General features: G+C 38.4%; 1 protein-coding gene and 1 non-coding gene across 2 annotated transcripts in view; both read left to right on the forward strand.

Moving 5' to 3' along the window:
- Tmc1 (transmembrane channel like 1) overlaps positions 1 to 15522 on the forward strand; it is a 144598-nt gene that overhangs the window by 10039 nt on the left and 119037 nt on the right. The window lies entirely within an intron of this gene.
- On the forward strand, positions 3966 to 4072 carry LOC123458233. Its single transcript, XR_006635530.1, has one exon. It is a non-coding gene; the product is annotated as a U6 spliceosomal RNA (small nuclear RNA).

Raw genomic sequence — 15522 nt, forward strand, 5'->3', positions numbered from 1 at the left:
GCTAGGATGAACATCCAAGCAAGACACCATTTATGGGTGGGAGGGGTTTGTTTCAAGCTTACAGACTAAGTTCAAAGTTCTATCAATGCTGGAAGAAGCTGTTTCCATACATCTAAGCAGAGAGAAACAACTATACAACAAAACCACCAAAACAGCAAACAGGACCCCCAGAGCTCATACCCCTGTGCATAGTTTTGGGAGGAAATTCAGACCCACTTCCAAACACACCTTTGGGCTTTATCTCAGGATCCACCCCCAGTAACACCTGAAGAGCCAAGTTACAAGCTTAATAAAACATCTGAGTCTACGGGGAACATGCATTCACATTCAAATTGCCACTGGGCCTCTTTTGTTGGAAAGTACAAATTTTCCATAGAGGTCTATGTTGCATGTTTGGTAGGTGAATTTCGGCCCACATCCCATGTGACCCTTGAGGCTCTGGTGGACTGAATTGAAAGGAAACTGCTAAGCTATTTCACTATAGACCAGTAGCTTCTCTATGCATTCATAGTCTGCTATTAGCTTCTTTGCAGGATCAGCTGTCAGAAAGGTCTAACAGTACAGTCTGAAGAGAAATGCTCTGCATAAACAGACATAAGGTTCATCCAGTCCCCAAGTAAACACTAGGGAGTAAGTGAGCTTTTAACATCAGTCATTGATTTATGGTAAGCAGCGGGGGGGGGGGGGGGGGGGGGGGGAGCCAAAGGAACCACTATGGTCATGAGGAAGAAAGCACGAAGGTGCTATCCCTCCACCCACCAGCTTGTTGACTTAGTTCTACACATGCTCATTTCCCATCCTGTTAAAGGAAACTTTATGCTCTCAAAAAACTCAAAAGAGAAACCCCAAACAGTTTTATACTGAATTAAATGTATATTTCAATATTTTTGAAATGTAGTAAAAAAAGTAACTAGAAAAAAAAATTATAGTTTTCTAGACATATATTGGAAACTAGGAAAGGGATCTGAGTTTTTCCCTTAAGTTAAATAAGAGCTGTATGTGGTAGTGCAAGTCCTTAATCCCAACATTCAGAAGGCTGAGGCAGAAGAATTGTTTGAGACTAATCTAAGTTACGCAGTGAGTTTCAGACCGGTCTTGCCCACATAAAATGACCCTTCCATGAGAGAAGAAGAGGAGGAGGAAGAAGGGGAGAATGAGGAGGTAGAAAGGAAGAAGAGGAAAAGGAAGAGACATAGAAGTACAAAGAAATAGAAATATATCCTAAAATAAATCTTAAGTAGGCAAAAGAAAGTAACACGGGCAGAAGCTAAAATCAAATAGAATCCAGAAAGCAATAGTGAACATTAAGAACAATAAACTTTGTTCTTTGCTGCAAATAAAATTAACAAACCATGAATAGGTAATTAATAATAATAATAATTTAATATTCATTTCACCTAGTAGTAGAAAATGGAAATAAGAAAGGTAATATCCCCACAAATCTAAAGGTATTAAAATGAGAGTAAGGTAATATTCTAAATAACGCATGCCTATAAGTTTGACAACTTGAGATAAATTGAACAAATTACTCGTATGATACAAACTAATAAATGTCACTCAAGAAGAAATTAACAATTTTGTATTATACCTGTTAAGGAAATTGGACTAATAGTTCAGAATTGTCCCATAAATATTTTGAAAGGGTCATTTACTTTACTAGAGAACTGTATCAAACAGTTAAGTGACAGGTAATTCTAATCATGAACAAACATTTCTAGGAAATTGAGGAGGTAGGCATATTTCTCAGCTTTCTCTGAAGCCAGCATTATTTTCTTTACAAATGAGACAAAAAATTTAAATGAAAGAAAAATTCACATTAATGTATACAGGCAATAGTCAGAAACAGAAATTTGAAAAATAATTACAATGTAAGAAACAAACAAAAAAAAATTACCTAGATACAAATTTTCCAAAAGTGGTGCAAAACTTGAACATTGGGAACTATACAATATTGCTGAAAGAAATTAAAGATGGTCAAAATAAATATAAAGAAATAAACCTGATTTGTGAATTGGAAGGTCAGGAGTAAGATATCTGTATTCAAGTTGCTCAACACTTTATTCACTAACACTGGAAGTTTCACAGCCTCCATGCTAACATTTATATGGAAATTCAAGAGATTTTTATTTACTTAATTTTTTGAAGCTATTGTGAATGGCATTTTGTCCTGATTTTTCTGTGAGTCATTATATGAAAGTCCTCAGTGGAATCATGATATTCACCGTGGGGTCATGGATGCCTCAGTAAGTTACTCAAGGTAATTGCCCCTACTCTGGCTCTTACCTCTTTCTGTCACCTCTTATGAAATGTTCACTGAGCCAAGGCAGGCCTGCAAACAGTCTGTTTTAGTGTTGAGTTCTCAGTAGTGTCTAGATTTCTGCAAAGCTACTGATTTTGGTGTGTTGATTTCTTTATCCTACAATTAGTCTTAAACATAATGAAGAAATATAATCACAGAGGATACTAGTTGATGGAATGACTTTTCCATGCTCCTGTGTTGGCAAAATTAATGTAGTCAAAATGGCTATATTGCCAAAAGCAATCTGCAGATTCAACACAATCCCCATCAAAAAACCCCACAATGCATGGCCCATATACCTCAACAAGGAGGGGCCAATGAGGAGGGGGTAGGCCATGGATGAGCCTAATAATCGTACCAAACTGCCTGTATTTACTGAATACAAAACTAATAAAAAATATTCTAAAATTGATTGTGACAATAGTTGCATATTCCAGTAAATATGCTGAGAATACTAGATTGTATAATTTGATGCATGATTTATGTCAATATATTTTATATTTCAATAAAACTGCTATTTTAAAAAGGAAAAAAAATCTAATGAATTTCCTTACAGAACTGGAAAAACAATTCAAGAATTCTTATGGAATCACAAAACACCATGAAAAGACAAAGTATTCTTAAGAAGAAAGAAACCCAGCTGGAGCTATCACAATTCTGGACCACAACTTATATTACAGAACAAAAGTCACAAAGATGGTATGGTGCTGGCACCAGAAGTAGACATACAGCCCAGTGGAATGCAACAGAGGACTCAGAAATAAACCCACGCTGCTTTGGCCATCTAATCTTTGTCAAAATGCCAAAAACATTCAGTGGAAAAAAAGTCTATTGAAAAATGGTTCTGGCAAAACTGGATTTCCACTTGTAGAAAAATGAAATTAGACCTGTATCTTCCACATGGTACAAATGTCAATTGAAAGTGGATTAAAGACCTTAATTTAAAACCTAAAATGCCGAAACTTCTAGAGTTAAAATAGAGAACATACAGACATGGGCAAGAATTTTCTGAACAGGATTTCAATAGTGCAAGACATAGCCCCAAAAGTTTACAAATGGGACAAAGTAAAATTAAAAAGTTTCTTTACAACAAGGGAAGCCATCATTAAAGTGAACATACAGCCTACAGAATGGGAGAAAATCTTTTCCAGTTATACTTCAGAAAGCAAATACCCAGAATTTAAGAGTTCCAAAAATTAAACACACACACAAAAACACTAAATAGACTAATAAAATGAAGAGACAGTTCACAAAAGAAGAAACACAAATGGCTCCAAGTATATAAAAAATGCTTAACATTCCTAGTCACCAGGAAACCAAAAATTAAAACCACTTTGGCATATCACTCACCCTAGTCAGAATGGTTATCAACATAGAAACAGACAACAAATGCTGGCTAGAGTGGAGGGAAAGAATAACTTAGTCACTGCTGGTAGGAGGGAAAACTCGTACGGCCACTATAGAAATCAGTATGGAGGCCTCTCAAAAAGTTAGAAGAAATTCCATATGGCCCAATCATACTGGTCATGAACACCATAAGGAATTCACACACTACCATAGAGATATGGGCTCATCCATATTTATTCCCACTGTATTCACAATAACTAAGAAAAGGAATCATCCTATATACCCATTGACAAATGACTGGATAATTAAAAACAAGGTAGTGCTTACTTCAACAGCACATATACTAAAATTAGAATGATACAGAGAAGATTAGCATGGAACCTGCTCAAGGATGACTTGAAAATTCATTTAGGATTCCATATTTTTAAGAAGTAAATCACAATAACCAAATTCAGAAAAGGCATAAAAAACTACAAAGCCCAAGAAAACACCATACCACATAAACCACCACAATATGACAGATATTAAACCAAATTTCATAATTATTACCCTAAACATTAATAGGCTCAATTCACCCATCAAGAGACATAAGATAATAGGGTGGATCAGAATATTAGACCCCTCAATCTGCTGTCTTCAAGAAACCCACCTGGCCACTAAAGACAGATACCTTCTTAGGGTGAAAGGGTGAAAAATGATATTCCAAGCAAACAGAAACAAGTAACAAGCAGGCATAGCTGTACTAATATCAGATAAAATAGACTTCAAACCAAAAGCCTTCCAAAAAGACAAAGAAGGCCACTTCTTACTTATCGAAAGAATGATCCAACAAGAGGATATGCCAATCATTAATTTTTATGCACCAAACACAGGTGTACCACAATTCATAAAACAAAACCTACTTGACAACAAAACAGAAATAAACACCAACACCATCATTGTCAGGGACTTCAATACTCCACAATCAGCAATAGATAGGTTATCCAAGCAGAAAATTAACAGGGAAGTAAGAAAGCTCAACAACACCATAGATCAATTAGACCTAAGAGACATTTACAGAACATTCTATCCCAAATCTACAGGATCCACATTATTCTCAGCAGCCCATGGAACCTTCTCTAAAATAGATCATATACTAGGCCTTTAAGCCTGTTTCCATACATTTAGGAAAGTAGACATAATTTCCTGCATGATGTCAGATCACAATGCTGTAGTGCTAGAAATTAACAACAAGAGATGTGTTAGGAGTCCCACCAGCTCCAGGAAACTGAACGACACACTTTTAAATAATAAATGGGTAGTAGATAAAATTAAAATTGAAATTGCAAAATTTGTAGAAGTGAATGGTGAGAACCTTCCATGTTCCTAGATAAGCAGAATTAACACTGTGAAAGTGGTAATCTTACCAAAAGCAATATACAGATTTAATGCCTTACCAATAAAAATCCCAACATTTTTCTTCACAGAGAGAAAAAATGGTCTCAAAATTCATATGAAATGGCAGAAGGCTTAGGGGAACCAAGCACATCCTCAGCAAAAGAAATACCTCTGGAGGTATCACCATACTTGACCTAATGCTATTAGGTCATAAAGGTGATGCTATTAGGCATAATAGCATAAATATTATTAGGTTATAAAGCCATAATAACAAAAGCTACATGGTACTGGCATAAAAATGGGATTACAGACCAATCAAATAGAATAGAGGATCTGAACTTTGGATCAAATAACTATAGCTCCTTGATATTTTACAAAGGTCCTAACAAAGGCTGGAAAAAAGATAGCATCTTCAACAAATGGTACTGGGCAAACTGGAAAACCGTATGTAGGGAAATTAAACTCAATCCACACATCTTGCCATGCACAAAAGTCAAGTCTAAATAGATCAAAGACCACAATAAAAGACTGGAAACTCTGCTACACTGGAAAAAAAAAAATAGAAGGAACTTACCATGATATAGTGCCCTGGCCAGCTGGGGAACAACACAGACCCAAGGGGAAGTAAACCTGAATGGGAAAGGCAAACAGACACAAGAAGGAGACCAAGCTAGGTGTTTGTCGAGGTCTTGAAATTTTATTTTTACACATAGGTTGTAGGGGGAAGGAGTCATATTCAGGCCAGAGATCACAGGGTTACTGGCTAAATGTAATTTCTTTATTTCTTCATCAATTACCAGCATCACTGGGGGAGGCTATCACCCAGGTGAAACGGTTTCTTCATTTCTGGTAATAGATCATTAGATGAGGAAATAGAAACTTAACTCACAACATGGCAGTTTCTGTCAACATGCCGAGGATAGGCTCATAGCTCCCAACATCTCCTCCCTTCTTTTATACAAAAAGCGGGGGAGGCCCTGCTAAGCAGCAGTGGGCGCTAACCAACTAGGGAAGCAGGGACCTGACTCCTTCCGTGGGCTGCCATTTTTTCATACTACAATTTTGGCCCTTGGTACCTTTTGGGGAGGGGAGGCAGGGCCTATGTAAATAACAGTTGTGGTACCAACCTCCATGCAAGTCAGGTTTTTCTCTCAGGGAATTCAGAAGTGGTCAGAAAGGGACCTTCCCTTGTGGTGCTTTGCCTAGCACCCATGTTGGTGCCCATATCGTACTCATTTTATTGTGAGCCAATATGCATAGGTCTGAATCCTATGCAGCTCTTAAAGGAGGGGAAGACTTTGGGCCATAAAACAGATAGACCACAGTGATAGCAGAGGTGTAGAAGACAGTAGCATAGTAAATGAGTATAGAATGTATGATCAAGGGAGAGTGACAGCTGCAGGTGGTAGGTCTTCAGTGGCAACGCCTCGATCCGCCAGCTCCAGTCTGTGATAAGGAACCAAAGGCTGCATCTTAATGGCTTCAATCTGTTGATGTACAAAAGACATGATTTTATTTATAATAACAGGTCCGATTGTGAATAGGAGGATTAAGATAAGTAGAGGTCCTAGTACTGATGGCAACCAGGAGAGGAAGGGGGAATTGGCCCAAAATTGAAAGGAGGAGAGACCATATTGAGAATGCAACTCTTGACTAAGTTTTTGCAAAATTTTTAAGTTTTCCTCAACGATTCCGGATTAATTGACATAGAAGCAGCACTCCTTTTGGAGAGCCATACATGTCCCTCCTTTTTCTGCTGTAAGGAGGTCGAGAGCACTTCTATTTTGTAGGGTAACCTTGGCCAGGTGATCTGTCTCTGTAGGGATTCAAGACTATTAGTGGTGGAGTCAATCATCTGTTGTAGCTTTTCAGAAAATTCCCTGGCAGTATACAAGGAGTGCCCCAGTGCTCCACCTTCCACCCCTGCAGAAATAACTGATGTGGTCAGGCTTACATCTACCACTAATGGAAGAAAGTCTACTCTCTTGTGAGTGGTGTGGAAGAGCCATGCAAATTCATCAGGGCTATACATGGTGAGTTGGGGGACCACAGCTACCAGAATACAGGGTCCTGGGGTGGTGCTATTAATGTGAGTAAACAGGGTTTATTTGCACCAGAAATAAATCAGTTGGGGGGCGGGGGGATATAAGTTCCGTAGTTACAGAGGTGTTTTGTGTGCAAGTTAAATCAGTAGGTAGTGATTCATTAGTAAGGAAGCAGTGCAACGTGAAAATGTTATTTAGATGGTGAGAGAGTAGTGGGACTGGGGAGACAGGAGGAGTGGTCTTATAGTGAGATTGGTTAAAGGAAAGGTTGAGGGTAGAGGAGACATTTAGGGGAGTTGCAACAAGGATTGGGTGTGAATCTGACAGCCATCCTAAGGGCATTTACTGGCTGTTATGTAACTGGTTTCGGTGGTCAGAACAGAGGCTAGATAGGAGGTCTTTGCCAATGCCTGAATGGGCTGTCAGAATTCACACAGGGAGCTAAGGGCCTTCAGCCAATGCCAGAGGTTAGCCCTGGCCAAGAGGCTTCAGTTGCCCTGTTGCTATGTTGCGGTTCCACGCGATGGCACTGATCGAAAGTAAAAGAAAGAAAAGAAGTTTACAAAGAGCAATAAAGAAATCCTGCAGTTCCTGTGTCTTGCAAATCTGACTGAATAGTCTTTACTTAAATGGTTTGGCTAGAAGTCTGCGTTGCTTGTCTTACCTTAGTTGGATCTGTATCACAGGCAGGCTTCTGTGGTGATCACTGTGCAAATCTTCACTCAGTGGAATGGAACCCATAGCTAGAACTGAGAAACAAGTCAGAATCATATACAAAAATGTGAGTCTATTCTCTAATATCAAGCTCCCACCAATGTTGGGCTGTAAGAGGGGCTATATCTATTAAATTCTCCCCGAACTAATAATTGCATACCATTTATTTGGTGCTGATTTCATTTTCTGTTGGAGAATCTGCTTCTCTTTTCCAGATGGACACAGAAGCTGAGGAGAGAATTAGCCCATCATCCCTCACCTGGACCCCAGCTGAAACCATAGAGCAATTGGGGAAATAAGCAACAGTGCTTCTTTCTTGGTGAACCTGGTACCAGCCAGCACAAGGGTGAAGGAAATAGACACAGAGAACACTCAACTTTGTCCAAACTAGAGATCCAGGGACACAGAAGCTCCCAAGACCCCATCACTGAAGTAGACTTAAAATGAATACAACATGGCTCAGGGGACTTCATTAAAGAGGGGGCAGAAAGATAGGTAGAGACACAAGTTGGGACATTATGTACAGGGACATTGCCTCTTCCCCATAACTGATGGCTAACCCCACAATGCCGGACCACAGTCCTCATGGGGATATCTGGCATTCCCAATGTGGAGGGGCCTTCCGGAGTGGGGAGAACAGGGATGAGAGTAAGGATGGTACCAACATGTGCTATTTACACACTGTGTGCATAAGTAATAATGAAAAAATGGGAAAAAATAAAAACATAAAAGAGAGAAGACTACAAAAAAATAAATAAAAACAAGGTACCAATATACAATGGAATTCTAGTCAGTAGTACAGAAAAATGAAATAAGTAGAAAAATGGATGGGTTTGGAAAAATATATTATGTGAAGAGACCCAAACTCATAAAGATCAAAACTATATGTTCTTTTTGATATAGAGATCCTAGCTTATAATGCTAAGATGTATGTACATAAAGGGAGGCAATTGTGAGTAAAACCTGCAATGGTAGAAAGGTAAGCCAAAGTGACTGTAAAAAGATGAATAGGAAGAGGGGCTGTGGGAGGATGAAGGAAAGGTGCATGTAAAGAGAAGGAGAGAAAACAAAAATTGGAGAGAGAAGGGGAGAGGAGGACCAAGGAAAATAAATTATATTTGAAAATTCTAGAATGAATGATATCTAAATCTCTGCATGCTAACTAAAAATGAAAATTAAAGAACATGAAAAGTACCGACAAGAGGCAAAGAACCTTTGATGAAGACCAAGGTCTGAGGACACTAGCCATCAACCTAATTACCAAGCACCAATAACCAAGGTCATGTGAAGCTCACATACTAGCAAAGAAATACAATTCCTAGGACATGAGAGTGATGTTTCCTTCAAATAAAGTGGTGGGTACTCAGTAATGGTTCTCCTAGCATCAGGATGCCTCAAAGCAGTGGTGCACAAGTAAGACTGAAAGAAATGACAAAGTGCAATGGCTGATATTACCTAGGAGACATACATAGGATCTCTGTGGGTGACACCCAGGGCCCATGTCACAGCTCTGTATTTGAGATATAGGTATCAGTTTTCATAGCTCTCTAGGTGATGGCAATACACATGAATATGAACATGAGCATGAATATGACATTGCTGCAGTGGCTTCTCCCTGATAGAAATCTGCCAAGATTTGGGAGGTGGATGAAGAGGTTTGCAGACAGTGGACAGATTTAGCGTCTCAAGATAAAGAGGAAACTGATGGCTTAGGCCTTATGAAGCCAATTAAATATATTTTCTCAATATTGCCAGGTTGAGTTGATAAATAAGCAATAAGCTCATCTTCTATCTAGTCATCAGACTACTGATGATAGTCTTGCTTCAGGGTGAACAAATAGCTTTCCAAGCACAGAAGATTAACACAATTTATTCTTCAGAACTAACTTTCTGTAAATAAATGCTTGAGAATAATGTAAAAGCTGTGCAAAGAAATCTAGGATTCTGAAACAATTCACTAATTCTTTAAAAATCCCCCCTTTGTGTCTATCTATCTATCTCTCCCTGTATCACACACAAACATAGAACTATGCATACATATATACACAGTGATATTTCATAAATCCAAGAAAGAATGTAGGACAAAATAGTTATGATGCCTCAATGTTTAAATCACTGAAGACCCAGAGGTGAAGGTCTATGCTGGCTGTCTATGAGCTATGAATTTGTCTGTTGGGAACATTTGGAGTTGCAGTAGCTCCTGATTCTAGTACTACATTCATATGAAAAGTATACTAGATTGAATTAGGAAACTGGCTTTCTTTTGTCCTTCTTGCATTAGGATGTGGTCGGTCCCTATAACCAAAGTGATTTCATCTCATATCAAAGAAAGGGATAATAAGGAATTAAAAAGCAATGAGTACCTGTACTTACTTGCTCCTTTGGAGAGTTTTCTCTTCATCCTCAAGTTTCCGTCCTCTTTTCTACTTGCCCATTAGGAAACTAGGCTTCAATTTTTAAGCCATTATTTTTCTCTATGTTATATAATTATAGTCTCAGCCTTCTGGCATTTAATCAAAATGAAATTGAATACTATCAACTAAAAACAAAGAAACCTCCCTTACAGTCACCATGTAGAATGTATGGACAAGGGCGAGGGGCAGACTTTTAGGATTTGGAAGACCGTAAAGCACTTACTGAGGGCTCCTACCTCACATCTATTATTTTATTTGTCCTTTGGGCCAGGATATTGCCAAGGGAAGGAATCCTGAAGCTGTGTGAGGGAGATCATACATGTATCTTATTCCAAACTCTATTGACTCTTGTCTCTCTGTTTTATAAAATTTTAATATACTTTTTAAAGATAATGTTCTTACATACCTTCTCTCCTGCTTCCATTTTCCTGAGGGCCTTCTTCAGTGGGGTTATGGGTATTCATTGTGAAGTAATGAAGACTTCAGTCATTCTTAGCATGTTATATTGATGTATCTTCGATTTCTCCAGTTTTCACTGCCATCTGTAAAATAAAATAAAATAAAGATTCTCCAACCAAGAGTGAGAACAGCTTAGATTCAAGGGAATATTAATAGTTATTTGAGAGACTATTTGGTGTGCAAGCCCACTATTGTTATCCAAAAAGCAACGAGGCATCACTCAGGAGTTTGTGAGTTTCCTGTCCATGGGATTATCAAAGTACCAGTTATGGGTCCCCCCGCCAACACACACTGATCAGGCCTCATGTCTAATCAGAGGGCAGTTGGTTACCCATAAAGGCTGTGTGCTGCTATTCCAGAGATTTTTCCTTCTTGTCTGGCTGGTTGATTTCATAGCTCGCAGGGTCCCCTGCTAGTTTATGCTTGTGGTGATCTTTATTCCCTAGCAGGTCCCATTGTACTTTGCAACGATAAGGGTTAGTCAGGGAAAACAAAACAAAACAAAACAAAACAAACAACAACAACAACAAAAAACTAGCTTCTCTTTCAGTTCCAGAATGGTCTCTCAATGTCCTGTGATCACAGCCTGTGGTTTTTCTCAGCAATAAGGTCCTGTCTTTTAGCACTAGTGGATAACCAAGTGTCTGGCAGTCTCTGTCTTTGTACTGAACTAGTTTGTGAGTTCTGTGGCATTTAGAGGCTCATTGGCTGCTCGTCTCTTGTGTGTTGATAAACCCAAGACTATGTTGCAATTTGTTCTCTAATTGCTAACAGGGAAACATTGGATGACAATGCTGACTATTGGCTAGGTGACATAAGTTTGAATTTGGCTGTTTGGATGGTAGAGATGCCAAGGATTTAGGGTAATATTTTTGTAAACCTTATATTTTAGTGAAGTAGCCTCTCAGAACAAAGACTAGTTTTCTCACTTGTATAATCTATATAATTAAAGGAAAATACAGTGGAGATGCAAGATAGCAAAAACTTGTGCATAAACTATTCCAACCTTTGCTCTGTGCCAGCCATCGATATTAGACACATTTGTTATCATATTTAGACTAAACAGAAATCCTGAGGCAGGTTGGGCAGCATAAGGAAAGAGGAGCAGGGCTGTACTACAGAAGGATGTCCTGTAACTACTTAGTGAAACACAAGGTCACCTAAAGCTGGCCTGCCTCAGCAGGGCCAACAGAGAGGACTTTGCCTGAACCTTGCTTCATTACACTAAATCTCCACATCATTAGCCTTGCAGAACTGACTATGCATCTCATACCACAATGCATGTGAAACCTCCCTATAAAGACTGAAAAAGCGAATAGTTCCTATTCCTACAAAATGCCAAACAATTCTGGAAATTCCCTTATACCTCCTACCCCCAACATAACTCATGAATAATCTTCCTCTCCACTAAAGTTTTCCTACAGTGTATACATTCTCTCTGTAATGAAACTTACTTTTTATTGTTGTTGTTTGTTTTTTTTTGTTGTTGTTGTTGTTTGAAGCAGAGTCTCACTGTAGCCCAAGTTGACCTGGAGTTTTCTAGCCCAAGCTGGCCTTGAACTCATGGTGAGTCTTCTACCTCAGCCTCCTGAGTGCTAGGATTAAAAGAATGAGCCAAAAATAAATTAAATAAATAAATCAGAATGTCCTCAAATTCTTTATTTTGTTTCATCTCCAAATTCTTTCTTTTGAGGTAAAAAGAACAGGGAAATACTGGGTAGAAGTCTTGCATTCTGGTCTCTTTATCTCTCCCTGAAAACTCTAGCCCTCAGTGATGACAATTATCCTATGTAATGCTTATTAATTTTTCCTTTCACTAAAGCACAGGGAGTTTAAGCTATATATGACAGCAGAAAATTGTACCTGGACCAAAATTTAGGTGACTGCTTGACATCCTTGCCGAAGCTCATTCTATCAGAGCCTGCCATCAACCTGAACTCTTTGAGTTGTTCTTTTCTTTCTAGTTCTACAGCACAAAGTCCATAGTTAGCCAGGAAAGAACCAGGTTAAAAAAAAAAAATCCTTCTTATTCATATTCCTCAGTACTAGGCTAGCCATGCCCTATCTTCATCGCTAAAGTTTCAATCAGATCAACCAGAAGAAGTTGTATAGTGAGATATGTGCTTATTTATATAGATTAATATTTTGCCTTTTTTCATAAATGTTTGACAATATATAAGGAAGCATATTTTAAAATTATTTATTTATTTATTATTTATAGAGAGAGAGAGTGTTGCAGGCTGGTTCACATTGCTGGTAGAAATCACCCAACCAAGAGTAGCTTCTGGGAAAAAGAGATTTATTTTGGCTTACAGGCTCGAGGGGAAGCTCCATGATGGCAGGGGAAAACGATGGCATGAGCAGAGGGTGGACATCACCCTCTGGCCAACATAAGGTGGACACAGCAACAGGAGGGTGTGCCAAACACTGGCATGGGGAAACTGGCTATAAAGCCCATAAGCCCGCCCCCAACAATACACTCCCTCCAGGAGTCATTAATTCCCAAATATCCATCAGCTGGGAACGTAGCATTCAGAACACCTAAGTTTGTGGGGGACACCTGAATCAAACCACCACAGAGAGCAAGTAAGAGAGGGAGAGGCAGATAGAGAAAGAGAGTAGGCATACCAGGGTCCCTAGTCATTGCAAATGAATTCTAGGTGTATACACCGCCTTGTGCATCTGGGTTGACATGGGTACTAGGGAATGGAACCTGGGTCCTTTGACTTTGTAGGCAAGTACCTTAATTGCTAAGCCATCTCTCCAGCTCCCAGGAAATATCTTGAACCTAATTCTCCACAAATTCTTTCTCTCTTCCCTTGAATCTGTTGATTGTATTTCTCTGGTGGAATTTGCCAACTTGTATCTTTTCAGTGTACTTGTCTTATTCCATCAAAGTAATCTTGAAAGCAGAAGTTTACTACATGAACCAGGGTTCTTTCTCCAAAGCAAGAGAAGTAATAGACCATCTATTTATAATATATCACAAATAGAAATTTGTATGTGTATATGCATGAAATCTTATATAAAGAGTTGAATCATGGAGGCTGTGAAGTTCCAAGGTCTGCAGACCAGAGCTTGCAAACCAAGAGCTTCACTAAAGCCAGTCCTGGTTAGAGTGTGAAGGCAGAAGACCAGGATCCTAGCTTACCTAGACCTCATCCTACCTCATCCTAGAACTCAGGCAGGAAGGACAAATTCTCTCTTGTTCAGGACTCAACCTTATAATCTGAGTGGAATCTAATTTACCCACTGTACCAAGTCAAATGTCAATTGTATTCACAGCAACCTCCTAGACATGCCCAGAATAAAGTTTGACCACATACCTAGACACTGTACAGTCTAGTCAAGTCGACATAGAAAGTTAAAGATGCTCATTCACTAATGTGTCCATTCTCTTTACACAGAGTGGATCTGGATACATATTTATTGAAAGACATTAGATAGGTTATCTGTAGAATAAAGCTTAGATAAAGCCCTTATTAACTTATTGACTTTTAAACAACCAATTCTTGTCCTTCACTCTACCCACAAGCAATACTGATGGAAAATATCAGCACAGTTTCTTTTCAAATATAATTTGCTCTAGAAATAGACTGGTATTTCCACCGGAAGTCCTTCTTTCTCCCTCAAGTGTCCGCTGAGCATCTGCTATGTTAAAAGCTCTGAACAAAATCCTAGAAGAGGTGCTAAGTCTACTGAATAAAGTGTGACATTTCCTTTTTTTACTGGCTTTTGCCCATGGAGAGAAAGAAATTCATAGCTGAATCTTTCACATAGATCTAGGTATGTGGTCTGTTACAGACCCTTGAAGTGAATTGCTTGCATTCATCATTGTTGATTTTATAATGGAGACTTCCAGCTTTCCCTGGTACTTTTGCATTGACTGCGACTGAAGATATTCTGAAAACAACCTGGATGCAGAAGCCGAAGAGAACTGAAATTTTGGTTCTATTGCATATAAATGATATAATCTTTGGCAAATTATTTGGTCTGTGTATCCTGTGCTTTTAATGGAATGAGGAAGTTTAATACATATTGTTATCAGAAGTCTGTCTCTTCAGGCACAGAACAATCTTGGATACATATCCTGAGTTAGGTTCCCTATTTTTGCATTGGATCTGAATATCTACATTAATCATAAATGTATATATTGGGAAAAACAATTTACTAGTATGTTTGCTTATAACATTTTCCACTCCTACCATACAGTTTGTATTTGCCCAATTTCTTTTTTATTCCTTTCTCTAAAATCAATTACATTTCATCCAATGTTCTTCCGTTTTCAAGCTTTCAATATCTTTGTCACAAAATTTTCTCATTTTGTCTCTGGTATTCAGATTATTTTCATACCAATGCATAACTCTCATTTTTATCATATATTTGCAACAATCTCTTAAGTGGTATAAATAAGATCATTTTTTCCCCATTTTACTTAAGTAATCATTGTGTTCAGCCTAATAGTGTAAATGAAACTAGGGGATTTTTTTCTTCTCTAAGCCTTTCTCTCTAGGTCTTTGCTTTAGTATTTCTTTCCTTCCCCTTTCCTTCCTTCCTTCCTTTCTTTCTTTCTTTCTTTCTTTCTTTCTTTCTTTCTTTCTTTCTTTCTTTCCTTATCTATTTATTTTACTTCAGAAGCTTTATACAGCTCTCTGTTCCCTTTTTCTCTGTGTTTGATCATTTCATCTACCTTCCTGTATGCACTATTCTCTTAAAGACAAAATATTTGTTATTTTAAAAAATGCAAAAATATAATTGTCTTTGTCTGCTCAGGTTTCTACAATGACTTTGTGGCTTCAGAACAGAAGAAATTTGTTTCTCACAGATCTGGAGGCTGGGAAACCAAGGTCCAGGCAATTGTCAGATT

Source organism: Jaculus jaculus, chromosome 1 (assembly GCF_020740685.1).
Source record: "Jaculus jaculus isolate mJacJac1 chromosome 1, mJacJac1.mat.Y.cur, whole genome shotgun sequence".
In the NCBI taxonomy this organism is placed as follows: domain Eukaryota; kingdom Metazoa; phylum Chordata; class Mammalia; order Rodentia; family Dipodidae; genus Jaculus; species Jaculus jaculus.